The sequence below is a fragment of the Aythya marila genome (assembly GCF_965140915.1).
Source record: "Aythya marila genome assembly, chromosome: 5".
Classification (NCBI taxonomy): Eukaryota; Metazoa; Chordata; class Aves; order Anseriformes; family Anatidae; genus Aythya; species Aythya marila.
The window spans coordinates 24320969-24348834 of record NC_139046.1 but is presented as its reverse complement, the minus strand read 5'-3'; the positions used below and the strand labels follow the sequence as shown (position 1 = coordinate 24348834).

At 35.7% G+C, this 27866-nt stretch overlaps 1 protein-coding gene across 4 annotated transcripts in view; it reads left to right on the top strand.

Annotated features, from left to right (window-relative positions):
- The window catches only part of SLC25A21 (solute carrier family 25 member 21), a 251830-nt gene that overhangs the window by 75112 nt on the left and 148852 nt on the right, over positions 1–27866 (top strand). The window lies entirely within an intron of this gene.

Below are 27866 nucleotides of genomic sequence, written 5' to 3'. Positions count from 1 at the left end.
AACATGAGTGTGAGCTCATCAGATGATGGCAGTTTCCATTATGTACACCAAAGGTTAAACATATAGCATGTTGCAGAAAGCAATATGTAAGTAGACAGTAACTTTGTATTTTAATACACTTTTCTACATGCAAAATTTCAGCAAAAATAAAGTTCCCTTTTCATGCACTAAAAATTAGATAGAATTTGCATATTTTCACATGGTACAGCCACTAATTCCCTTGAGATCCTTGTGGAATTGTTACTATTGCTGCTGAAGACTGGTGTCAAGTTTGTTTAGCCTAGAAATAGTTGGCCTGAGGTAAAGAACCATTGGAGGTTTGTACATTCACAGTTAGAATTTAGTAATTTACGTTTGCATGATGTATGACAAATTGACTAATGACTGCCCTAAAGAGAAATGCCAGCCTGGCATTTCATATGCAGAAACCTTATGGCAGTATCAGGTGTACTGTCTACCCTACAAAGCAGAAATAACTCTACTGCTCCATTCTTATATTTTATATTTACAGTTCCTTGTGTAGTCTTTTTTTCCAGAAGCTGCTTTTAAATGGAGTTCTGCATTATGACAGAAGCTTGACAATCTGCCAGAAAAGTTGGAAATGAAGGCAACTTAAAATAAATACTGGTGATATTTCTCTTTCTCTCTGCCTTTCTCCTTCTCTTTTTCTCTCTCCCTTTCATAAGGAAAGGCATATGTTCTTATCCTAACTTGTCCCAGTAGAGGGTCAATTACAACCAGTTGGCTGCAAGTCCAATCCAAGAAAAATACCGAGAACAGAAACTTCAACAACAGGTACCAAGGGCCTCTAATACAGTCAGTCATTCTCAGTACATGTGAAATGTGAACATAAAGCCTATGGGTAAGATATTTTTAGGCCCTAAGTTTCCCATGATGGTCCAAAATGAATCAATAAATTAAAGCAGACATTTTTGTATAGTTAGGTATTTTCCTGGATAACTCTGTAAATGTCCACAATAGCATGAGATCTTTTATGTGAATCGTGAGAATAGAACAATGTCTTATTTAGAAAAATACGCCTAGCCAAATGTTAATGTATAGGCATATATTCTGCAATTTGCTCAATTCTGCAATTTAGGGTCAAGTAAACATTAAGCTATAGGGCTAAATTAAAAAAATAAACAAGTATGAATAATAATAGACATGCATAAGAATAATAATATATGAGGTCTGTTTTGCTGATGTCTTAGGGCCATCTTGCAGTAGTGTAGTCCACTGCTTGTGAAATAAATTTCTCTGAAATCAAGGAAGGTAAGCATCACCATATCAAATGTCAGAACTCTGCCAGATTGGCACAGGAGTTTTGGATGCTGGACAGACAAAATAGTGTTGAGACCAAGACCAACTATACTATTCAGCAGTATCTTTGGACAAGTATATTAAAAGAACAGGCAAAGTTTAAACTTGAAGATACATAATTTATTCCACATACAAGCTGCAGAAGGAGAGGTAAATGTTACTTTTTTTTTTTTTTTTTTTTTAAATACAATGATTTAATTAAACTGGCGTCTCTTCTGTATCTCAGTATTTACAGAAAGAAGGGGGAGTATGTGACTGCTAGCTTTATGCCTATCAATTAGATTTAGACAGAGAAAGCAGCAAGATAGGTCTGGAATGGTTTGGTTGTACCTTCGTCTCTATTTGGCAGACCTTTTATCTCAGCCTTTGCATGCTTTTTCTTCCTGTGGTTTGTCAACTGTGTGCTTTTAATACGTAACTCCCAGTTGTACTTAGCCTCCTGGGTCTGAGATGCACATGATGGATGGCGCTCCAATCATCCTGTTGGTAAACAAGAAGGAGAAACAAAATTCCAAAACTTTAAGCATGAAATGAAGATTCAAGGATCCCTAGCCAGAGAGACTAATCATTCAAGCCCTCTGCAGGCTCTGTAACACATTCCAGCAGATTACATGTGCTCCTCTGTTTCCAAACTGACTAAAACCGGTTAAAATATTTTTAATGGAACTGCTTTCTCTATAAAAAAATTTAAATGCAGTTTTAATGTAGTGAAAAAGTTTTGTGGAAGCAAGTCTTTTTGATAACTTCTCAAAAGTAAAAACAGAAATAAGAATGCAACAGTTTTTCGAATTCATTACATTTCAAAAGCTTATGGTTTTGATGTGGTAGAATATTTTATTTCAATGATTTTGTCCAGAACTGTTTATTACAATGTGTATATTGAATATATGTCACTTGAATATTGAATATATATATATCATATTGAATACATATATCACTGGCATATTTTTTCAGCTTATACAGTTCTTTGATTTTTAATATGTTTAAAGTTTTTAAAAATAATAAAGCTGGCATGCTAGGAAATTATACATATTTTTTTCATCTTGGAAACCTGAATATCTCAGTATTGCCAGAAGGAAAATTTGGCATTATAAAAAGCAACAATGGCTTACTGACGTTGATATTTTTCTCTCTTGAAATCTTATTCTGTTGAAACTGTTAAATGTTTGTCTTATGATTTTGAATTTTCTCTCCCCTCTCAGAAGTATCAAGTTTCCAACATAATGAAAATTCTGGTTCGGCTATCTCTAGTGCCAAACTGCAAGAATTTTGTGCAGTCTTGAAATTTGTTATCAAGTTGTTTATGGTGATGACGACTATTTCCATTAGACTCTGTGGCTCTGACTGAGTAGTTTACCATTCGTATATGGTGTATTAGAGACCAGCTCAGTTGGACAGCACACCTGAAGGATTTCTTGCCAAATTTTATTCTGGTTAGAATGTTTAGCAGGTGCTGATTTGCCACCTTAGGCTAGCTGAGGTTCTCTGATAATGGTGTTTCTTTGTATTCCTTTGCTGTTCTGGTCCTCCTTTTTATGATGCTTTTATCTGACCCCACAGCAAATAAATAAATAAATAAATCATTTGATTTGTGTTGGGCTAACTGGCACTTGTGACACAAAAAGCTGAAAAGTGCATCTTCTTTACTGTTGCTTTTCCTCTCGATTAGAGACATGTCAGCAAGGCTGACTAGTGCTTAAGGATGTATAAGGAGGCATAGGATATTTGAGGATTTCAGTTGTGAGACAAATACAGAAGAATATGTTTATCTTGTTAAGGACAGGTACATCATAAGAATTTGTGGAATACTGTGTGCAAATACAATATTTGAAAACCATTTACTTTCTCATTTGACTCTTGAAAGAGAAATTTGACAGTCACTTAACATATGTAGTCAGGGACGTGTTGAGTGTAAGGGATGGATTCTTTCATGCCACTGTGTTGCCCTAAGAAAAAGAGGCCAAAAGAATGATCAAGGCAGCGTTAACTGGAAGAGCAAAGGTCATGAGCTGCAGAATGGAAATGCTGTCCTGCAGTATGAGTTGTGATCCTCTTATTAGTCAGGTACATGCCCGTGCAGCATATGGAGGAGCAGAGGGCAGCAGCACAAAGATCTCTGCTGAAGAACTGCCTCCCAGTTACCACTGTTGACCAGGAAAGCTATCTGAAATATGGGGATCATACCTCATGCTGGGGAGCCTGATGAAGTATTTCTCAATGGCATTTTCTCACATAAAGATGTCAGAAGAGTGTGGGAAAAGTTCCTTACATAGTAATGAGGACTCTGGCTATGAATTTGTTTTCTCTCCGTTATCTCAGCATAGCGCTACAGCCTAACTGCTTAATGACAGTGGTAGAGAATTTCCGTTTCCATGCGCCTCCATGAAAACAGAGCACTAAGCAGAAGACCTTGTGTGTTTTGTTTCCTTTCCCATTCATCCTTTTTGTGGGAACTCATTCGTCCAAAAAAGAAAGTAGCTAGCAGTTTTTACTTTGGTATATTTGCTACTGAAATATGAGATCTCAGTTATAGCTTCTTTCTTTTCAAACTAAATAATGTAGATTGGGCTCACATAGTGCAGAATAGTTCTTATTAAAATAATAGTCTTAATGTACACTGCCCAAGGATAAATCAAAGCACTATGTGCTTTGATTTTGATTAACTTGGCTTAACATAGCTGCTGAGCATCTAGCAACCAAGGTGCCACTGAGAGCCACCACAGAAGCATTAGAAAGCTTCATCTGAGAGAAGCATGTATTTGACACAACCGGGGCTTAACAAAACGACTCAGGAAATCTGTCTTCAGTTCCCAGTGTTCTCAAAATCTTCCTATATAACCTAGGGCAAATCTCCATTTTCCATGAGCAAAAGAAAATACTTTTTCATTATCTCAAGATGTTTTCTAATAATCCATTCATTTATTGTTTGAAGAATCCTGATGAAGCTGTCCCACTTGTTGAAACTGTAAGTGTATAAGGATATATCCTACTTGATTAAATGGCTTCTCCAGAAAGATTAATGCTCACTAACTTTTTTGTTTAAAAGAAAAGGTTATTTGCATTTTTTTAAATAAAAAAAATAAATATATATAATATAAATGAATAAAATATAAATATTTGCATTGTATAATGAATTAAATTATAAATGTATTTGAAAATAAATATTTCTTTTAACTAAAATAAAGGTTAACCTAACAAATGAAAGGGTCTCATATGCTAAAAAGGCAATGCAAATAATGAAAATTATGATCATTTTAGTTGTCATAAAAAATCATCCAATCAACCTATAAATTTAGTTCACAAACCCTATTGGTACTAATCTTAATTTTAGTAGAGTTTATGAAGCAAAAAAGCAGTCAATCCTTATCCATCTATTCTTACCTATCTCTACAGAGTATTATGCACTGTCCTAGGTGTTTCTGTCTTTGTTCCACCTCTGCCTCCAGCACTTTTTGTTCTGTTGAGTTCACACCCCTGTGGGGAAGCTGGGGCTGGCTGTTACAGTATGCTTGCTCGTGCTGCCTAACACTTTCTCTGTGTTTTTAGCTATCATCCCTGTGAGTCTAATACTTAACTAGACTGTTTATGTAGGTCAAGAAGGTAATCCGTTTCCTGGGCAACTTTTCGTCATCTTTTCAGGTTACACACAGCATCATTTCTTGAATTCTGTTTCCTTGCCTCCACACAATACAGCATAAAATTTTCTTGTAAAGTACAGGAAACAGGAAAGTTTGCATATGTTTCAGTGTCGTGTAGAATCTGAACTGCTTTTTCTTCCTCACCGTCATAGTTCTATATTAGGCAAGAGTAAGAAAAAAACATAAGGAGTCCTACAGAAAGAACGGTAGTGGATAAACAGTGTGATTTGTGCACTCGTGTAGGGTTAAGGATCAAAGTTTTAGAATGACTAATTTCTGCTTATGTAGCAGGAGGATGCAGGACACAGTAGCAAAATGTTAATGGTGTTTAAAATCATTTAATGCATTGTATATCTGTACTGTAAAATGGATAGTAATTCAGAATTCCTTCTGTTTTGACTGTTGCATGATTCTGTGCAAAGACAAAAATCTGTAAACAAGACAGCTGTAGAAGCACATTGCTGTGTTTCAGTTTGGTTGTGAATAACTAGCAGTCATTAAGTGATCCATATTGTAAATCACACCACTTTTGCAGATAAGCAAGCTGCTAATTTCCAAAATGCAAAAGACACTAGAGATTGATAACTATCAGTTTTTGGGAAAAGACTATCCTGTGGATCCTGTAGATCAGTAGCATTGCAGTTCAGTATTCCACCAAAATGTGGAATTGTAGTGGAAGTCTAGTCTCAGGTGACAAAAGTCAGGATGTGGTAGATGTGAACTTGGCTTTGTCTTGGCTGTATCCATTTTATAAACTTTAGTGTTCTGCAAAGTGCAGCAAGATCAGTGCAAAACACCTAACACACAATGCTTTGGTGACTCAGGAGACTGTTTGTGGACCAGACGTGAGATGGAGTGAAATGCTGGAAGGCCAAGTTAGGGATGTTGCAAGGGTATGTGGGACAGTTGCACCCATCCAGTATTCCCCATGAATACATAGAAAAGTTGGGGGATTCTCATTATTTTGCAGTGTGGTTCAGTTAAGGGTTGCTTTTTTTTTTTTTTTTTTTTTTTTTCAGGGTTCAGTTAAGTTGCTTTTGATTAGTTTCCTTATTCATTATCTCAAAAATGACCTGTAAGTTGTAGTGTACTACTGTAGTGTAGGCTGTACTGTAGGCATAGCTAGAGGTCTTCTCCTCACTTCATTATTTACTTGTTAATTTAGCTGCTCTTATTATTAAAGAGCAACATACAATTTTAAGCCTTGTTTCAGAGTTCTTCCTCAACACTGGTTTTCCAGCACTGCTGCAGAAATCTACAATGTCAGTGAAGAAATCTGTGCAAACACTCTGAAAGGAAGCTGAAATCTTTATGCCGGCTGGGCTTGTTCACAGCAATCTTAAATTTGATGATACTGGCTGCAGACTCATCCTGTCAATGTGCTTAACAGGCATGCGATTGTTTATGTGGAAAGACTCCCCAAACAAATTCCTTACTACAAATTCATTGCAATCTACTTTGAAACTATACTTCTGTAGCACTTTTTTCAAAGTGAATCCTTCACCTGACTTCCAACATTGTGGATATATCGAAGACCCAGTTATAGTTATGACTGTTCTTGGAAAGACTAGAGTTGAAAGCTAAACTCTAATAGCGTTCCAAATATTTTATTGATAGTATTTTTGGGCACATGTAAATAAAGCTATCACAGAAATTTTTGGACAAGCGAATATTTTTTTCATGCTCTAAGGAATTTTTTAGTTACTTTGTTTCAGCAGGAATTTTCTTTGTAGATGTTATTGCTTCATATTCTGGCACAGAAATTGCACATTAGATGGAAGTTATTGTCACCTTTCCTGAGAAATGGAAAGCAAAACACATTTTCTGAGAATGCATTCCATTTCAAAATCGTTGTTTTTTTTTTTTTTTTTGTTTTGTTTTGTTTTGTTGTTTTGTTTTGTTTTGTTTTGTTTGTTTATTTTCCTGACAGTCTCCTTTGTCTGACAGTTTAAGGTGAGACCATACCTGAGACTGTGCTACTTTACAAAAGGAGGTACTAAGATAATAAAAGAAAGAATATAGAAGCGAATTCAGCTATTGTTTGTAGACAATATTATCTTTCCTATTATGAGGTTATTAAAAGATTTTTTTTCCTATTTCCTGTCTTCTACTAGCAAGATGTTTTGTCTTCTGCTGCTACCCTATATATCATGGTGTTATAAAAGTACATCTATGGGCAAGCCAGTTACCTTAGAAAGAGCAAAGCCTCTTTGTGGAAACAAAAAATGCAGTCTTTTTTAAATCTTAATTCTCTCAGTCTGTAAAATAATAAAATATATCATTCCATCATTTTCTCAAAAAATTAGGAAATAAAGCCTCTGTGAATTTGATGATAGTCTTGCAGACAATCATTTAGAGATAATTATCTTTGCTACATCATTTAGCATTTTTTTAGATATTTTTTTTTCCTAACTTCTACATCAATATTCCCCAGTGGCATCTGATTCATTCTTTCAAGTCTTCATTTCTACCTTTGTTTTGCTAAGCTTCTTATCAGTACCAGCAGCAGCTGCAATACATCTACAGAGGTAGGACAGTGATAGGGAAAAAATGGAAAAGCTAATAACATCTAGTTATTTCCAGGACAGTCTTTATTTTGGAAAAAGGTCAGGAGAAGATAGCATCTTACTTACTGAACTTCAGCATACTTATCTTATCATTAAAATCTCTGAGTCAGCTCCTAAGCTAGCAAGTTCTGTATTAAGCATATTTTTAAGAATTACAAGGTTTGTACATCAAATCATTTTTTTGCAATCAAAATTCTTAAGAAGAATATATGCTATTCAGTTACCAAACTTGGAGAAGCAGGGAGTTATAAAACCAGATGGGACTCTTTACAAAGCTAGACACATTCATCATCTGCTCACAGCGCGCTGGCTTCTTATTCTGCTTCATTGTCTCTCACTTGCCTATAGGCCCAAGAAGCATGCTGTTTCACAAACATAAATTCTCATGAATTTAAGGTTCTGGGCATGTTCCAGTCTACCTCCTTTGGCAGCCTTCAAGGATAAGGAACAAAATAGACAATACGTGGCCAATTTAATTTGAACAGAATTTATGATATTGCATTTTAGTGCCCAGTGTATGATGAATTTCCTGGTAAAATATTGCATAGAAACCTGCAGCTGGATCTGAGATATAAGAACAGTTGGTGAGCAATCTCACATATTTTCTTTTTGTAGATACAAGTTTGGCTGGTATAAAGAGCTAAACTAGTACAGATAAAAGCGCTGCTTTTCCTTTCTTGGAATTACAAATTAGTGAAGATAAAAGTAATGCAGAAGAGTAAGAATTCTGATTTAAAACAATTTGAGAATTTTTCATCTGCAATTAACTTTTTTTTTTTCTATATTTTCAAAGAAGGTAAAAATCTATTTCCTAGTTGAGATAGCGGAATATATTTTAAAATTATTAGAAAAGATAATTTCAGATTTTTTCAGATTAACGTTATTTTTGTTAATTTCAACAGTTTGGGGGGGTTTCTTTTGAAAAAGCCTTTATGCTAAAAATATAGAATACTTCTAAATAGAAAAATTGTGTCTGATTAGATATTGTGCCTGATTGTATATACTCCCTCAAGGGACTATATACATACATTCCTAATATTGTTATCAAGCTGACAAGAGTGTTGCACAATAGCCGGGAACAAGCAAGCCAAGTAAGCAATGGCACTGGTATTCATTCTGGCTGTTTGCATTTCCTTCTGAAGCATTGATGGCTGCTTCACAGTTTGAGATTCCCAACTGAGGCCTCTGTCATTGACTCCAGTCAGTCTCCAGTCTCCATTGACTATCTTGACTCAATCAAGCCTGTATAGCAGTAATGGGTAACAGGGAGACGCTACTGCACATATCAGTAATGTTTGTCCATCTGATGACATCTGAATCAATTTGTGCTCTGTCTCCAGTGATGGTTCCAGCTTCTAAAACACATAAGCTGTCATTATGCCTTAGATCTGCAGGTTACTGCAAGAAACAAGATGGTTTATGATATGTATATAGCAAGACTTACAGGAAGAGTGTTCTGAAATGTATACATGATAATAAATTGCCTATTTAGACTGATATTAAAATTGGTAACTACTGGATTGGGTGCTTTGAAAGTGAAGCCAACAATAAACTTTACAAAACTTCTTATCAGGAGTAAACAACTACTACTTTAGTAGTTGTTTATCTGTCTCTATTGAATATGCTCCATTGTGAACAAGAAACGCTGCATTTGTAACATAAACAGTCATAGCTGTTTTAGAAGCCTGGAATTGTCATTCCTTCACCTATTTGAAGTTTTAAATTGAAAGTGGAGAGTGTAAGAATAAAGTGAAAAAAGCATTAGAGGTATGCCAAATGACATATGAATGTCTCACTTTAGAAATGAAGAATATTGAAGTTTGCCCAGTAAGATTAAAATATTACCTTCTCTTTCTGCAGTTTGAAATAACAATATTTTTGACTATATTTAGGGAATGTCATACGGAGAGCAAACATTTGGAATTCAGTTATTCTGCTCCTCCTGATAACATACATATCCGTTTCTAGAGTCCCTTGCAGAGAGACATTTTCCATCCCTACAGGATAAAGGCAGTCACTGATAGGATAATGGACAATAATTGCCTCCAGCTGTAATGCCTTGAAAAATACTTTTGTCCTTTCAACATATTATGTCAATAAGGACATACTCTGGAACAAAACATTACTTTTTGCTCTTTTATTCCCACCTGAAACAAGTCTAATAGATACTGATGGGAAAACTTCAAACTTTCAAGTGGAAGTAGTATATAAATCTAGATCAGGCATGATATATTTAATTGCAGTAGAAGATTTGGATATGTGAACCTGTTGTGGTCTTAATATAAATTAATTGATCATATAATGCACAAGTATGTGTAAGTGATTGGTTTATGGTAATACAATAGAAAATATTATACAGCTGTGGTCATTCACAGAAATAATGCTGTACTTATTTATTATCTAGACGGAAGTACAGCAAACAAAAAATGAGTACATTTATGTTCTACTGTCTTACCCATAGTTTCCTAAAAAATGCTACATTTAAGAATTCATATACTTGCAGTTATTTTAAAGATCTGCTTTTACCTGTAAATGTCGTCTAATTTTAGAAAAATTAGATTGGCAAAATTGGATGGAATAGTTTTTAATCACTCTTAAGCATTCATTTACACAACAGGTGAATTGCAGTATTTTTAGCATGTTGGTGTCTCAGTGGATGTTACCAGAAATTGTTGCTGGTATTTTTGTATACTGATTACAGAACATGTTCTGAAATCTATCAATACTGGCCTTACAATATTTTTAAGAAAACTGTTGTCTCTTTCTGCTTCTTTTCCATCTGCTCATTTCTGCTCTATGGGTCATAATCGAACCTTCAACTGAGATTTCAAGAGGAGTTTTCTGAGTTGTCAAACAACCAGGCTCTGGATATATAAGAAATTATCACTTTCTCACAAATATTTATCAAGGTCTGTTGTAATGCTGATTCATTTTGTATCACTAGAAGAGAGAAGGAGAAAGAGAATAGAAAGAAAAGAGAGAAAGAGCAAGAAAAAAAGAAGGGAGGGGATGGGGGGGAAAGATAACAAAGACAGAATGAAGAAAAGTTTTTGTGATAAATCAGTATATTTTGTTTCTTATTCATCATATTGGCTCTGGACAGAAAGATGGGTGTAAACATTTCAGTGCCTCCTATTGCATTTTCAAGGACTGGCATATATATCTGTGTCTGGTCTTTAAGAAACTACAGATGGTAGCCCTATGAAACAAAGCTGGGCCAAAATAATTTCCAGACTTCTCAAAGTCACATTTATGCTTTCTATACCTTAAAATGAGTTTAATTTTTTTCTGTGGATCCAGATTCAAATGTCTTTAAGACCTGAACTACCTGTGATGTTTTTACACAGAAATATATATCTGACTATAGAGATGTAGTATTATTTCTCAGTCATTTATAAGACAAATACAAGCATTAGGGAACAAATAGCATATTGATAAAATGGAACAAAATGTAAAAGCTTATGCTTTACTCAACAACAACTCCAAAGGTTTGTGAGGTTCTAGAGATGCTTCATCCCTATAGGAATCTTGGAGGATATCATTAAGGGAGGAATTATCAGATAATAATTCTTGACAGCAGCATTATTTTTATCAGAGAAGTGGTTAAAGAAGAGGTAATCTTGACATATTCACATTTGCTATTCAGTCTTAATTAAGGTTAGGTATTACTCAATCTTCAAGAGATGAAAAAAGAGCACTATGTATAAGTTGTAGAATCCACTTGAATGAACCTACAGAAACTCTGAACAGATGGTTTAAATAGATGGTTTAAATTGCATGAGAAATTAGGAATATCTGCATAAAACATAGTGTGTTAAATTCTTCTGAGAATGATTAACCTAGATTGATTGAAGAACATATTCAGAAAGAAAATCTAAGGCATTATAGATAGATCTTATCTATGTATATCAAATCCCAAAAGGAAGATAAAAAGAGGACGGAGCCAGGCTCTTTTCAGTGGTGCCCAGTGCCAGGACAAGAGGCAGTGAGCATAAACTGGAAAACCAGAGGTGCCATCTGAACGTCAGGAAACATTTTTTTACCGTGAGGGTAACTGATACAGGTTGCCCAGAGAAGCTGTGGAGTCTCCCTCCTTGGAGATACTCAAAACCTGATTGCACATGGTCCTGGGCAGCCAGCTCTAGATGACCCTGCTTGAGCAGGTGGTATTGGACCAGATGGCCTCCAGAGGTCCCTGCCAACCTCAGCCTTTCTGTGATTCTATGATCATAAAGTATAAAGAAGTGAACCACTGAAAAAATAGTCATAATCCCTTAAAATCTCGAGTAAACTTTTATGGAACGTTCTGGTAAGTATCTCTGTACTACTTGTATTTCCACCCAAACCCTGACATTCAGTTACTCTGAAATCTGAAATCCACCTGTTCATCAATCAGTATTAGAAAGTCTGAATGTGTTCTTTGATCATTCCACATTAGCCATGGACAAAGTATTGAAGTGTATAGATCATGAGTCTCACAAATATTTATCAAGGTCTGTTGTAATGCTGATTCATTTTTACATGAATTACATGTAAAACATGTAATTCATGTAAACACTCTTAACAAGGTACTATCCCTTCCCAGAAGTTACAAAAAAGAGGTAATTCAAGAAGTGGTAATGTCCATCCTAGTCCTCCACAGGTCCAGGAATGAAATATAAATTGGTAAATGCATTCTGAGATGGGACAAAGGAAGTTTGAAGAACATGGCAATTGTGGAAAGAAAAAAACACTTGCTTCCCCTTGCAGGCTGCTGTCTGCAAACCAATTATGGGGGGTAATTTTAAGAGCAACTTGAAATGTTGATTAGCTCATTACATGCCTGTATGTAGATCTCTAAGCAGTATAGTGGTAGATGGGTTAACTTTCTTATTAGTTATTAAAATGTGAGATTGTGAGGTAAATTGAAATAAATGATTCACTGTGATGTCTCCACTGATATAAAAAATCAGAATGCAGTTTTTTTCTTTTTACAATAATGCTTATCATCAGGTCCAACGGTCTAACTTCTTTCAGAACTTTTTCCTGGTGTGTGATTTCTTCAGTACAATCACAGCAAATCCACCAGTCCTTTTAATGTGTTCTGCTGTGAACTTTTTTTTTTTTTTTTTTTTTTTTGTATTCAGGCAACACAAACTACTTAAACTACTTATCTAATCTTGCAGCAATCTAGAATGTCTTTTGTTGTAGCATATATTTTTAAGTTAGTCTCTTTGTTGGCAATGTATTTTGCAAACACCTCTGAAAGTGCTGTGGGACTGATCCATGTGCCTTCTAAGATGGCCAAGATACAGAGAAGACACCAAGTGCACTTTGTGCACTTGGAAAGAAGTGCAAGTTTCTAAGAACTTCTTAGAAAGAAGTTTCTATGGTACAGTAAAGCAGTCTGTCCCCTATAGTAACTGGATGGTACCATATCTTGATGCCTAGGATTTTACTGTATTTGTGGTTGAATGATTTACCAGAACACACAGAGGTTAAACTACAGCTGTCAGAGTATCATCAAGTCATCAAGTGTAATTCTCTAATCTAGAAAGGCATAGTGAGGGGTTACATATTTTAAACAAGCCAGAAGCTACCTCTTTTTTTCTTTTTTTTTTTTTTTTTATCTTGTTGAAGAACTTCACAGTTATGAAATAAAAAAAGTTTTAGAAATGTGCAAAATAATTTCTCCATTCATAATAATAAATACACTACCATGTTCTTATTGTACTAGGTGGGATATTAGCATATAGAAAGATTTAGTCTTTCCTTTGCTGTGCCATACAGGTTCTTTAACACATTCTTTGTGGTGTTTGCCTTCACTACACACATACAGAGTGTCTTGCCTGACATAGGTCCAATGGGTGAGAAATCTGGCTTCCTCCTGCTGAGTAATGAAAGGAAAAGACAACCAGTGAGTGGTTATACATATGTATACATATGGAGGTTATGCCACGCAATGGGGTGTCTGTCTCTGACCTAGTCTTAGACGTGCTTGAATTGTTCCAGTCCTTTCTCTCCTCCTCTCTTGGCTTTCCTGTGCTTCACTACTGGTGGTCTGCTGTATTCCATGCAGATGTTTTCCCTATGTTATTTCATGGTTATTTTTCAAGTGGTTTCTTAGTAGAAGGGATGGAGGGTCCACACATGGGAACATCTGCTCTAACAATTTTTCAAAGCAAACAGCAGATGGCATTGCTGCTTCCTTTTGATCTTGCAAGAAAAATCCCATACCAGTGGTGTTGGTTTAAGTTTCAGGCTGTTTGGTAATGGTGTACATGAGCATTTGCTTCTCCCTTTTCTCTCAACGGTAGCACTATTTGCAGATGTTTTCTCTGTAACTTTCTTCTGCAGCGTTTTCCTTCTTTCCTTCTTTCCTTCTTTCCTTCTTTCCTTCTTTCCTTCTCTCTCTCTTTCTCTCTCTTTCTCTCTCTTTCTCTCTCTTTCTCTCTCTTTCTCTCTCTTTCTCTCTCTTTCTCTCTCTTTCTCTCTCTTTCTCTCCTTTCTTTCTCTCTTCTCAGTCTCCCCATCATGGGAGTTCATAATTAATGACATATAATTTTTACCAATTCTCTTTTTCTATTCATTTGTTATTTACATGGAAATAGATGATTCATGCTTTGATTATTCAGCTTTGATTATTTCCATAGTTCAGCCTCTGTATATAATGAGTTAGGAACTTTTTATACATCTCTTCAAGTGATCGATTTTTATTTTTATATTTTTATTTATATTTATATTTTTACTTTATATTTTTGAAAGTTTTATTTCACAAGGAATTATATTCATTTCTAATTAGTGTTTTTCCTTTTAACTTAAATTTTGACATTCAGACTCCAGTATTTAAGTGTGCATGAAATCTGCAATGTTTAAGTAAATTTGTAAGCACTTTATTATTATTATTATTATTATTGTTATCTGAGTTTTTGAGCACATTGTGAACCTTTCTACATAATCATTTTTTATCACCCTGAGAAATTTATGTTGCTTCCTTAGGTACTTTCTGATCAAATCTTCCTGTACAGAGTGACCAGGTTGTACTTGTTAACAGGCAACACTGAAAAATTAAATTTGTAGTCATGATTTGAAAATACATTATAAAAATAAGCTGGGCTTGTAGAGGAGGTAAGCTGCAGGGTAATTTGTGAGATACAGGTAAGACAGTAAGAGGAGTGGGAGCATGAAACACAAGCAGTCTCTCAGGTTGGCTCAGGTTGTTGTCAGCGTGATGGGTGAGGGCCAGGAATGTCGCTTCCATTAACAACCCCGGAAGCTTATGGGGGAGCTTTTGCACACTCTGTCCCTTCTGAGTTGTGATGTTAATGGAAAATAGAGTATGGATGATTTTGTCTTGTTGCTAAATTACGCTGAGTTGTGTTTGGTCGTTTCAGTTAGAGGCCAGTCTAAGAACAGCATTAGGCCCGTACTGCAAACTCTGGTGCACTTGTACAGAATCTCATTTTCAGCTCTTCCAAATTCACTAAGTTTACTTGTACCTCAGCCTCCAAATTCCTCTTATTGCTGTCATTTTTATTATTTTAGTTTAAACCCTTCTTTCCTAAGCAGTGCATAAAAGTTATTTTCTTACAAAGATGTTATCTCTAATTTTGTCTTCTTTAATATTTAGTTTTACATAATATAGCACACTAATGTTAATTTCTGTTCCAAATATTCTGATTTTGTTGCTGATTATCGTATATTTTGTAGAAATTCTACATTGTTTTATCAGTCTTTTTTTTTTTTTTTTTTTTTTTTACATTAATTTTAAACCTGCTCTAAAGGAAACAATCTATTTATATAAGTGATAGAAGGCACAAAACATTAGTCTTGAATACTATGTGCCTTTTACTTGAACTTGATGTCACATACTATACACCTCATGTAACTTGGCATTAAAATTGAAACCAAGAAATAAGAAGAGGAAAACTTGTTTTCTATACACAGTTTCGAAAGATTTGCTATCTTTCCATTCTCCAGAAACTGGCAACTTCTTTTTTTTAATAATAGAATGATTTTCCTGTTGATAAAAAAAAAAAAAAAAAAAACTAGAAATTAAACAAAAATAAATAAAATAAAATAAGATGCCATTTTATGCACACAAATGAGCAAGTATCACAGAATCACAGAATCACAGAATCACAGAATTTCTAGGTTGGAAGAGACCTCAAGATCATCGAGTCCAACCTCTGACCTAATGCTAGCAGTCCCCACTAAACCATTTCCCTAAGCTCTACATCTAAACGTCTTTTGAAGACTTCCAGGGATGGTGACTCCACCACTTCCCTGGGCAGCCTGTTCCAATGCCTCACAACCCTTTCAGTGAAGAAGTTCTTCCTAACATCTAACTTAAAACTCCCCTGGCTCAACTTAAGCCCATTCCCCCTCGTCTTGTCACCAGGCACGTGGGAGAACAGACCAACCCCCACCTCGCTACAGCCTCCCATGAGGTACCTATAGAGAGCGATAAGGTCGCCCCTGAAGTATCAAGAAAGGAAACTCATATTACCCATGTAAAAACTTATCTCCAAAAATAATGTTGATTTACCTGAACTACTTTTGTTTACTTGGTGCCATGCAAAGTAGGTCCATGTTAGCAAGATAAATTGACTTAATCACTTAATCAGTTAAAAAGTAATTGCAAATCTGTTTACAGCCCGCACTATATAACTTTTTTTTTTTTTTTTTTTTTTTCCTCAGGATCTTTTAATTTCGTAGTACGAAGAGGTCTTGCAGCTTGCTGTGGAATACTCTGCTGCTGTCTGGCAGTGGTACCATGACCTTTGCAGAGGGCTATTTTGTGGCTTTTTCCTATTGGTGCCATGGGGAGAAATATTTAATTACCATGTCTGCTGAGGGGTATGGCCTGACATGAGAGGAGGAATTTAGTACACTCCAGTTTTTTGTTTGTTTGTTTGTTTTTAAACAAACACTTAGATCGTCAAGATCCAGCATTTGCTGCTAAACTCTTTTGCTCACAGCTGTGCGTTCCTCCCTTGTTGCCACCTTTGTTCCTGGAACAAGAAGGGGGGCTTATGTATGTGCACTCCAAACTTGAATCAGAGGATGCAACCAGTGTAAAACTACCCTAGCCCAGAAATACAGGTGGAGTGAAATGGTGCATGGACCTATGGTATCACTCTGGCTGGAAGCTTTCTTGGTTTCACATGATGTCACTCTGGACATTAGATGTGTTTAAGGTAAAAAAGATAGAGAATTCAAACAAAAGAAAGGATTGTAATCTCCACTTTAAAATTTGAATCAAAATTACAAGATAGAGAAAAATATAAAATGCATTTTTACTTTCCTGTCTTCTGATGGATTATGATTTCTCTGAATTGTGTTTTAACTGTGGGAACCAAAAGTTAGGTTGAGTGGAATTCTGTCTTGTTAGTATTGTCATTCAAACTGAGCTTGGTTTTTTACTCTACCATGTTTGCTGAGGACTGCATGAGTTACTCAACAGCACTTCACCTTTTGAAGGTGCTTTCAAAACTGATTTCTGAAGTTGATCTTTCCAAATTAGGCTTTTTTCTTTGTGGGAAGGTGTTTAATTTGAATTCATAGATTTCTTCTTCTCCCTGATGGAGACCATTCTTCTTTTTCAATTATTTTCCAAAAAAATATATATATATAAATAAAAAAATCTCTTTCTGGTTCTTTTATTGGAAAGGAAATTTACCCATCCATAGCTCTCTTCTAGCTTTGACTGTGATTACATACATTCTCCTCCCTGTGACTCTGTGAGGATGTCCATCTTCTTTATCTCCTGTTTATTGTAAATGAAGCTTTTAGTGTATTCCAGAATTTTAAGTATTCCAGGATTATTTTATACAAGTAACAAGACTGTTACACTACTTGGCAAAGTATATACCTTTGTTCTTTGTATTACATTTTGTCTAATGCACAACCTTCAGCTCAGAATTCTCTTAGTAAATCCCACAATCTGTAAGTTCATAATACGGAAAACAAAGTAAGCCCTGCAAAGTGCTTTTTTTGCCAGTTTAACTCCAGTCATCCTACCTAATACAAATGTGCAATTTTAATTGTGTAATAGAATTTTAGAGTTTTGTGCCATCACATAACCGTTGTGATTGGGGCTGTGTTATTGCCAACATACAAACATTCTGCTGTGTAGTTTGCCTGGTGGCATGGAATGATAAGTCTGCACTGAATTTACAATAGATTGCACCAAAATATAAATATTCTTACACCAGTCATAATAAAATTTTATTAGATATTTTCACATACAAACTGCAGCAGGTTAAGACCTACCATGAGGTCATCACCCAAGTGTATACCTCACTTTTTAGATGGGCTTTTGTAATTTGCTCTGAGTTCAAAATAGCCATAGTTAAAATATAATTAAAAAAATAAGCAAAATAAAGGAAATAAGTTAAAATAAATAAATAAAATAAGTTAAATAAAGCAAAAAGTGTTACGCCAATTACAAGGTAGCTTGTTAGGGCATATCTTGACTTTTCCAGAAAGACATATTTTTACACCATTTTTCCAAATCTTAGTATTTACTGAAGATTGTGCTTTCCTTAGGCAACCCAGTGTAATCCCAAGACTTGGTGTATTTACAAGTTTTTCCAATGTGGTTTACTTTGAATCTTGAAAACAACAAAGGAATATATTTTTCCCTTTTAGGAACCTTGTGAGATCCAATATTCAAAGCCTAATGGGTAGATTAGTGTTGCCTGGCTTTCAGGCTACCTGACAACATATGCAGTGCTCATATGCTGGAATTTCATGAGGTATGTCTGTCCTTAGAAATCATTCTAACAGGTTTCTTTTGTTTTAATCTTTATTTCTCCTGCTCATTCACAGTGCTTCTAAAAGAGGAAACAGATGATGAAATTTTCTCATGAAGCAATTCTTTATTTGTTTATTCAGAAATCTTCACATAGAGTGGTGCATAAGGAGCACTAACTTGCATTATCTCCCAAGCAAGAAGTAGTAAATTCTGATTCCGCGTCACTTTTATTTTACCTATCTATCTATCTATCTATCTATCTATCTATCTATTTATTTATTTATTTTTGGTCAGATGTGTTTCTGCTCTATACTGGTAGCAATTTCATCTCATTTTGCATTAGTTTCCCAACCTCCCAGACACACTTCCAAGAGAGGCAAATAGTCTTCTGATGTCCCACCCACTTGTTATTTGGGGAGAAATGGTCTTGGAATGAATATTCTTTCTCCCATTATGTGACCCCAAGCATGTTTTAATCACATGAGGAACGAAAGAACATTTACAATCCCTGTATTATGTGCAAGTTTAAAGAACAACTGATGATCATGCCATAGTATTTTAGTGTGCTAATGTTCTATTTTTGGTGTTTAACACAATTAAATCTAGCAGTGTTCAGTACAGAAGAGCTAACTTTGAGCATTAACAGTATAGTTGGAGCTCCAACACTAACATATGCCTGCCAAGCATTTATACTGGGTAGATTACTCACCACAGTTGAAGCTAAATAAAACTTATTCTGTAGCTAATCCATTTGAAAAATGACTAAGAAATCAGAGGCAGAGAAAAACTGGAAGATTTACCAATAGTCTGGTTTGCAAAAGTTAAGGGAAAAAAATGGACTGTCTTACAAATACATGGTCTTTTGATTTTATTGCAATTTATTCATTCAAGAAGAAAAGAGTGTGTCACTGTGAAATATGTATATACATATGGTATTATTATGGCATGCACAGAACCCATAGTATACTACAATAGAGAAGGGAAAACAAAGAAGAAGGAGCATACGAGAACAGCATTAGGAAAAATAAGAGGGGGGGAATCCAAAAGAAATAGATAAGGAGCAGGAAGACAAAAGGTAACACCCTGGTGTCAGAGAGGACAAGAGGAGATGGTGATAGGATCTGGTTGAAAGACAGTGCGAGAAATGCATCGTGTTTTCTGTTTCACCAGCTCTGGTGAGAAAGAAGGGTTTGAGGAGGAAGTTAAGCAGAACAAGTAATTTGCTGGCACTGAGCCCACAGAAGTTGGATCGAAAAATGCAGGAGCTCATTTGATGAGGAGGGCATGACTAAATAGGCATTCTAAGGCTCAATTGGTTTCTGTAGAACACTGTTAGGTGTACTTTACCATTCTTTGTAATTGCATGTTAATATTTAATTTCAATACTTTGGTGCAGACAGCAGATTTAAACTTGTACATGTTTAAATGAATGAGATATAGCACTTCGTATCATGATGGAGTCCTAATTCCTGTGACAGGAATCTAACATTTTGTTTATCACACAGAATCACAGAATTTTCTAGGTTGGAAGAGACCTCAAGATCATCGAGTCCAACCTCTGACCTAACGCTAACAGTCCCCACTAAACCATTTCCCTAAGCTCTACAACTAAACGTCTTTTGAAGACTTCCAGGGATGGTGACTCCACCACTTCCCTGGGCAGCCTGTTCCAGTGCCTCACAACCCTTTCAGTGAAGAAGTTCCTCCTACCATCTAACCTAAAACTCCCCTGGCTCAACTTAATTATCTTGCATTCTCCAATAACACACGTGCATAGTGTAATGCCATCCTCTAAAACAGTCCCTCTCTCATGGGGAGAAAGGTTTCTCTGCTGGTAAATGTAATGGCATCAGGTCTCTCTGCTGGTGTTGTACGGAAAAGACAACATCCCTGTAAGCTTTACATTCTCACATTGTTGGAGCCTCTAAGTTTTGTCAGGTGCTGGTGACTTGGACCTAACGCTAAGTTGTGACTCAGGAGACAAAACAGTTGGAAAACTTGGAGAAAGGCTCTAAGGGTCAGTGAAATTTACTATGGGCAGCTGCTGCTTCAAAGCAACTCTCTATGCAGAAGCCTATTAAGAAGTAGTAGGTTACTTTCCTGCCGTTTCCCCAGCATGATGGATGACGTTCTGAAAAGGGAAAGGACTTCCTGTGCCACAGAGGTTTTCCCCATTGCTTCTTACCAAGTTGCTTTCAACATGCTGAATATGCCTCTCTGTAATTACTGTTATGAATTTCTCTAAATAAAGTGCTTTCTTCAAATGATGCTGAAAAGAATTTGTTTTCATCTATGATGGGTGCTTGAATGCCATTATTTGCAGATGGTTCTATTAATATTCCAAATAGCCCATTTACAATTCAAAATAACAATAATCTCTTTCTAGAAATAAGTCGAAGCTGCAGAATTAGAATTTCATTTTTCCAAGGTTCTGGTGTATTTAGATTTTGAAACTTATCTAACTTCTTACTTCTTGATAATACGAATCAACAGCAGAGCTTAGAACAGTTTTGATTTTCATAATATTCATATGTAAAAGTCTGTTCGCATATGTACTAATGTCTAACTTAAACCTATTAAATCAGAGTTAATTTAATTTGGGATAGGGCAAGTTCCTTGCTTTTTAATATCAATGTTCTTTAGCAGCGATTTTTTTTTTTTAAATCTTCAAAAATGTGAAACTGCAACAAAAGTCCAGAGTACATCAGTTAAGATAGTACATCTGATGGGCTAAACTGCTTGATGGGCCTAATTAAGATACATCCATACTTAAAACAGGGAAATGTGAATACTGATGTACCAGTAAAGACATTGTAATTGTATAGGCTTGGGATCTTTAATTTTGTATGTATCACAGAAAACAGAACGTATTACTAAAAGAGAATAAATTCTGGAAAATGCTTTCCATGGGATTCTTATCACTAAATCCAAATATGTTTGTAGGCAATAAGAAATAACTGAATTCTGGATACTACTGAAATCTTAATGTTTCAGGATAAATACTGCAGCCAAGTCTTCATCAGAAGCTGTGACAGGAATTGTTTAGGAATGTGGAGAAAGGAGGCTCATGTAATCCTGCTGTGCGTCGCTCTCACTGCCTTTTGCTCCCTCTCCTTCATAACATTTTCAGTCTTTGGCAGCCTTAACCAGATTTAGTAGAAGGGTGAAAGCCTCAGAACTATTAAATTTCTATAAATCGTGAGAATAGCATGAGATAGAAATGTATGCACTGGTTCAGAGCAAATGTCCAGTTAATGTCTCTCTGACAATGGCCATGAGAAATCATACAAGAACAGAGCAAGTAGAGACTGATACTTCTTCCAGTGTATTTTCCCAGCTTTTGACTGTCACATTACAGGCTTCCCGCACCCCACCTGTAACAATCAGTTCAATCTCATTTCCTTGCTGGCAGACAATGGGCATTATTTGAGATGGTCTTGTGAGACACAACTTCCTTCTATGAAAGACTCCTTTTTTTATAGAATTAGTAGCACATGGACAACCATGATATTCTTTACTATTCTAGTGTTGTTCCTAGTGCAGAGGTTAAACATAATAATTTTAAAGTTCTGTATATCCTCCCAACAGCCCATGTAAAAAATTGTTGTCTCATTTGCTGCTTCTCAGTATCATACTTCTAGTTTCTTGGTATACATGACAGACACAGAGAAAAAGTGCCTGTTAAAGTTCCTGTTGCGTCCCTTTTTTTCCTCATTTATGTTAGTGCAACTCTTTGTACAGCCATACCAGCAAGAGCAATCTCCTAAATCTGAAGCATTAACATCATTAAACACTGTTTTGTGTTCAGTACTGCTTTGTTGCTTTCTTAATGAATTTGACTCAGCTTTTTGCTATCTTTTATTGGTGGGCAAATGCACAACCAAACATCTCTACCTAGATTTGGTTGTATAGGCTTGTGTCTGGTGAAAACACTACTTTTATTTCACCTGTGTAGTTACTCAGAACATAAAAACTCCCTTTACATTTATAGTGAATAGAATCAAACTGACTGTTACAAAAATCCACCTCAGTAGCATCCATCCCAACCCATAAAAGCACACCTGTGCTCTCTGTTGAAAATCAACCAAGTTGCTTTAAACAATTTATATAGCCTATATAGCCTTCATTTCGTGCTTCAGCTGACCAACACCTAGCTATTGGGAAACGATGATCTGATTCCTTTTCCTTCTTCGATATATCTTATTTGTTCTTTAGCTCAAGAGCTCATCAGACAGACAATGAGGGTTCTGTCTGTCTCCATGGTAAGCCAGTTCAGGGAGCTAAACCAGAAGAACACCAACCAATTGTTTCGTAAGATTCATTTTTGTGCCACTTTTAAAAAAGGGTTTCAAGAGACATCAAAGAACCTGCAGAGGAAGGAATGTAGCATCTGTGCTATGCAGATTAGCAGGAACTAGAATTACTAAGCATATGGAAAGCATCAAAATGGCTATAGTAAAGGTAAGGCAAACTATGGGAGTTCTTAGGAGGAATCAACAGGGATGTTGCCCACCAAGTGGGCAAGGAGTGTAGTCTAGCTGGATTTTCTAGAGATTTTTGGTGAAGTTGTTAAGTTGTTTTAGAAACTGCCAGAGAAAAATGAAGAAATTCTTGACATTGGATAAATAACTGAACCAAAGGAAACAGAAACTGAGTAAAAACTGAGTAAATGGTCAGTTTTCACAGCAAATGATGATCAACAATGAGTATTCTCAAAAAAAAGAGGGGGGTGGGGGGAAGGGGAGGGAGAGAATAGTGAGCTGATAGTCTTTGAATGATACTGAGTTCCAGAGATAAATTAAAATAAGGTCTGACTATGAAGAACTGTAAATGGACTTTTGAATGTTGAATGGCTTTATGATAGAATGGCAGATGAGATCAGTGTAGGTAAGTGTGAATTAATAGACATAAGTGGAAAAAAATGATCCTGGCTTTGCATATGAAAAGGCAGACCCTGCCTATTATTACTCAGTAGTTAGATATTGGGCTTATAATAGACATATTTCTAAACAGAAATAGAAATATTTTATTATACTTGCTTAGCAAAGAGGCAAACATACATGATAGTCCCATGAAAACATTAGGTTAGTACCCATGAAAAGAAACAAAATCTATTGTTAGTTATTATGCGGGAGGGAACAGAGAACAAAACAGAGAACACAATTTAAGTTTCTCGGTACAGCTATTGTGTTACCATATTCTGAAGACAATATGCAGTTACAGTCCCCCTTCCCTTTACATAAAGATAGATGAGAGATTGTTTGGACTCCAAGAATTGTGGTAAGGCTCACAATGAAACAGTTTTCATACAGAGAACATTTAAACAAGTCAGGACTATTTAGGCTTGTAAAGATATCCTGAGGAATATGAAATACAGAAGGAACCACCTCTGGTGTGGGAAATCCCTTAGCTATAAATTACTAAAGTCTATTGCAAAGGGGAGGGCATCGCTCTGTTCACACTGTTCTCAAACTGCTCATGTATCTGCTGTTGAATACTGGGCTGGATGGAGCTTTCATCTGACCAGGTACAGCCATGCTTATGGCTCTATGGTTTAACAACCTGAATTAGCCCATAGTATGGTTAGATTGTGCAGATGAAGAAGTTCACAGACACTGTCCCCGGCTGTATTTCACAGGGTGACCCTCAGCAAGCTTACTGCTTTTATTCTGGTTTGTATAATCATAGACCTAGCCAATGTGTGACCAGAATTAAAACCCAGAGTGTATCAGTGGTTTGCTGTTTCTGCAGTCACTCCTTAAAATGTTCTTTGAAACTCAAGAAGTTCAAATTATATTTTAATTGGAAGGAAATGCTAATAGTTTACAATATGTAAAGCTCAGTAAGTGGCCCAAACAAAGTTCATTCTTTTTCTGGTGACATGGTAATATCCACTTATCAGTATTGCAAAATCATAAATGCATTTCACATACTAAATTATTTTTAAGAGGCAGATTCTTTTTTTTTTTTTCCACTCCACTTTTTTGTCATGCTATCATATAAGAGCAGGAAAGCAACTCTGCATAGTTTTTGTGTTCATCTTTAATGTTCAGCAGCCAGCAACAGAATTCTGACCAGATTTACAGATTTGTAACACCAGTATATGTAACTGATAAAATGTGATCTCTTGATAGAATACCAGTTGTATTGGTCACATATTGAATCTAAAAATGAGTCGGCACACCTGAACTCCATCCTAATTCTGGATTCATGCAATATGCAAAGAAGAAGCAGTACACAAGACTTTTGAATTCCCAGATGTGCTTTATGTCCTTTCCTATCTGTGGAAGCTTGCTGCCTTCCAAATTAGTAGAGAATCTGCAACACATGTGCTTCCAGAAACTGTGTCAAAATATGATGATTTAATACAACATTCCTTTCTGATTAGGAAAACTACTTCCACTGAACTATCTGCTTGAAAATTTTTATCAGACATTCAAACTACTGACTCTGCTTTTAAATGCCTCTTTTCTTGGCTTTATGCTACCTCATTTAGACATGTTGTGCAAGGAGATTAATTTTCAACTTGTAGAACACTGATTTAAAACCATACTGACCCCTTTTATATTAAACACAGAGAATAGCTCATAAATTAACACTTCATACTATTATCACTGTTCTCAGTGTCTTGAAGACTTTGAGTTGCCTTGGTACAAATTAACCATATTAGATATCAGTTGTACACATACCCATTAAGTGTATATGATTGGTATCCTGTACAGGGAAAGTACACAAAAGCTATTGCTATTCTAACACATCAAACAAAAGAATGAAATAACTATGAAGCATAGAAGCATAAGACAAAAAGAACTAATTCAAAGAACTATATTGGCAGTGCAGATGGTGATTCTTTTCAGTAGTGATTCTAGTCTTCTGGGTCTTCAGCAGGACAGTTTTTCTTCTTGTCCTCTTTCCATTTGAAGATATCCATCCATTCCCTTTATCCTCTTTCTCTTTCTTCCAAGGGAAGCTGAACTCAAATAGCATAAGACTGCAAAACCTCTCCCGACATGTAGCAAATGCTAAGTGTCACATTAGTCCCACAGGCACAGGTCTTGATTATTTTTTATTACACTTTCTACAAAACCTCCAGTGTACAGGTAGTTTTCAAAATCAGGCTCACATAAAGGACATTAAAATAATTTGGTCTAAAGGTTAACTGGCTGAATGAGTTACTGAAGTGGAAAGCTTTCATTGCTGACATAAAAATGAGCTTATTTAAAACTAGCCCATCTCTTGAATTAAAACCTTTTGTAAAGTTAGCAAATCTTCAGTTTGGGAACCCTTTATTTCCTTTTTCTTCTTGCCTGGTGAAGAATTTGAAGAGGGTGATCAGTTCCACTGACCTCTTGGTTTTTAATGCAGTTAAATACTTCAACTTTACTGTTCACTGTGTTCACAAAACAATTTCCCCAATCTCATCTAGATTTTCACATGCATTCTCTCAGAAATCTTCACATTCACCCTTCTTCTGCAATATAATGTGTAGTCATCAGCAAAGGTACAGGCATTTCATTCACACCAGGGAGAGGACATAAAATGATTCAACCCTGGATTAACACCAGCTCCTTCAATGCAAAGCAGTGAGTTTCAGTCGCTGATTTTAATTTCTCAGCCATTTTTGTAGAAATGCTAGAAGCCAGCACAGCATGTGAGTAATGTAATATAGAACTCTGCTAGTATAAATGATAGCTCAGCTGTAATGTTGATGAACAAATGATTTGTGAGGGTAACCTAATACTTTCATTCTGATTTGATGCTGTGAGAGGCTAGAGACTGAAAAGAGGCACAAATGCAGGATGTTAATTTCTCTTTAATGCAGTGTTTGATAGCCACAGATGGCTATGCCTGTAGAAAAGACCAAGTAAAAAGGAATAATAACTTCATGAAGTGGAAACATTTTGCAAGTTTTTTACTGTCTAAAAAATAAAATCAGGATGCAGGGGACAGCAGGAAACTGGTGAAGTCAGAAGCATGAAAGAGGTGCAGAAATTATTTTATCATATATGAAGTTTAGCTTAATGCTGATACAGTGCTTTGAAGAATCTCAGTCAGTGCTTAAGAAGGTTATGACCATTTTCACTGTGAATATTCTGCAGTCTTCTTTTTGTAGGTTATATTGGATATTAATTCATCCTGAAATGCTGTAATATTTATTTTATTTTATTTTATTTTATTTATTTTATTTTATTTTATTTTATTTTATTTTATTTTATTTTATTTTATTTTATTTTATTTTATTTTATTTTATTTTATTTTATTTTATTTTATTTTATTTTATTTATTATTTTATTTTTAAGTAGACTAGTAGGTCTTCTCTTTTCCCCAGTTTCTGTGAATCTTCAGGACTTCACTTTAGTAGGTAATTCCCAGCTTCTTCAGAACATAACCCAGAGTTGTTCTCCTTGAGAGGAGCTACCCAAGCTACCAGTTGGTAATTTCCCCTTTCTGCCCTTTTTGAATGGTTCAATTTAGGGTCTCTTTAGCATTTGCCACATTACTTTCCACACCACAAGGTCCTTGGGTTTTCTGACTTCCCTGTAGTAAAATGAAATGAGGAAAATGCTCCTACTCCTTCTGCTTATAGTTAGCTTCCGAGGGCACTCGATGACCATGAAGCTTTGTGAATTACATCCTCAAAACTACATATGAGGAGTCCTCAGGCTACCTACCATTCATTCATTATTGAATACTGGGACTTTTTAACGTAAAGGTGCTAAGAACTCAAGAGATGACCAAATACTTCAATCTGTAAGTGAACAAAGAAATATTGGTTCCTTTCCAAACCTTCTGAATCAAACTGCAGGGGTTCATTTTGTGAACTGAACCCTGCAGGATTCACACAGCTGTAGAGAGAAATCTAACACCCAGTCCAAGTGAAACATTCCAGGATCCAGTCAAGAATTTCTAAACCATAGGAGTCATAAAAATTTCTCTGTGAAAGTCTTGTTTTCTGTTTTTAATGTTTATGAAATGTATCCATTTATTGTCTGTATCCCTACTACCAGTAAGTGGCAGTTCTTCACTTCAGGTCAAACTGTTAAACCTACAGTAAGGTTTTCTTGAGACAAACTATGCTTGAAGTCTATAGAAGCTGGAATTCTGCTTGGGTAAAATCTGAATGAAGGTCTTATGATATGACCTTCAGTGACTTTTAACGACATTTTTATTTTAATAAAATTAGTAGAGCTGTGACCTGGATCACCATTCATTTGCTCAGGATTCTGCTTCATTCATAATGAGGGCCTTTTAGGTTACAAAGTGAGGACTGAAGAAATTGTAGATGGTTATAGTGTGCCAAAGCAGATAATTGAATTAGTGATGTAAGGGAAAACATAAATAGAAAATCTAGCTAGATTACAGGAAATCAGATGCACTTAATTGATGCATTTGGAGAATGCATTTTCGATGTCGTATATGTGATGAGGAAGTTGAGAAGTACAATTTTAGTTTCAGGAAGTAAGATAAATATACTAAAATGTATAATTTCTCAAGCATACTGTCTTGTGCCTGCCTTTATGTATGGAGCGTACAGACTGAAGTCAAGAGGATTGCTCTCAAAATCAAGCATGTGCTTATATGAGTTGCTTGAAGTCAAACTAC